General features: G+C 35.6%; 1 protein-coding gene across 1 annotated transcript in view; it reads right to left on the bottom strand.

The window, feature by feature from the left end:
- The window catches only part of LOC107096598 (2-oxoglutarate dehydrogenase, mitochondrial-like), a 47,400-nt gene that overhangs the window by 34,787 nt on the left and 11,502 nt on the right, over positions 1 to 1,111 (bottom strand). The gene's annotated exons all lie outside the window — the stretch shown is intronic.

The raw sequence follows: 1,111 nt of genomic DNA, 5'->3' as shown, positions 1-1,111 counted from the left end.
TTTGTTTTGAAAAAAAAAACATTTATTAGATGGAAAACTGGGATCCCATCTCAATACCACTGAAGCTATCACCTTATTGTTTTTATATAATTAGTAAAACTATAATTTCTAAAGAAAAAAAAATGAAATAGATCCAAAGGACCTATCAGTAACCATGTCTGTTTCAGCACAGATCATCATTAGAATTTCTTATAGGTATCTTCATTACAGGGGCCAGGACATGATCTACAGGGGCACTGGCCCCCGTTGGCCCCCGTCTAGAACCGCCCATGAGTACAATAAAGACTGACCAACCGTCTCACATTCAGACTTTGGGAAAGCTGAGGACACATAAAAAAAACTGCAGCAGAAGAAGCTCTCCAAGAGTACACATTGGCACGAGTGTGCTTAGCCTGAACTGCTGACACTAGCATGATAACATGCTTAGCCTAATAGAGCCGGAGCATCATAAAGCAATAGTCTTATCTCACAGTGAACACGCTTTTCTGGACAGGATGTTCTAAAACAACCTCAGCTGCAAAATTCTGCATGATAAAAAAGTGGATCAACAAATTCTAACATTATCTCTATTATCATTACAATTATAGTTATAAGTCATATCATAACTCATGATGATAAGTCATAGTAGTAGAAATAAAGGAGGATAGTAACTAGTTATAACTGTTGGAGTTCATTTTGGAAAAGAAAAAATACTTTTTGGAGTAAATTGTTCAGTTTTTACTTTTACTTATGTAATAATTTTTTCAGAGAATCACAATTTTTTCTGGAGAACAATTTCAGGTTAATCTGCCCCCCCATGAGTAAGTGAACTGTTCAGATATCAGATGAAAACATGGCAAAAACAAGATTTTGATGTTTATCTTTTGCTGCATTGTCTTCTGTAAAGGACAGTTTAATAAGTTTATGTTGCAAAAAAACATGCTTCATCTGCCCAATTGTGTTGTTATGAAATCATTTTATTTTTTTAAAGTCGTAGGGAAGTCGTATTAAAATGTCAAATCATTCTGGCTTAAACATGTCTGATAAAGAGTACCGTAATTTTCGGACTATTAGCCACACCTGAGTATAAGCCGCAGAAGCTAAGGCCCCGTCCACACGAAGTCAAAACGAA

This window comes from Cyprinodon variegatus, unplaced genomic scaffold (genome assembly GCF_000732505.1).
Source record: "Cyprinodon variegatus isolate N-32 unplaced genomic scaffold, C_variegatus-1.0 Scaffold636, whole genome shotgun sequence".
Lineage (NCBI taxonomy): Eukaryota > Metazoa > Chordata > Actinopteri > Cyprinodontiformes > Cyprinodontidae > Cyprinodon > Cyprinodon variegatus.
Note: the sequence above shows the minus strand (reverse complement) of the source record. Positions and strands in the feature narration are given on the sequence as shown.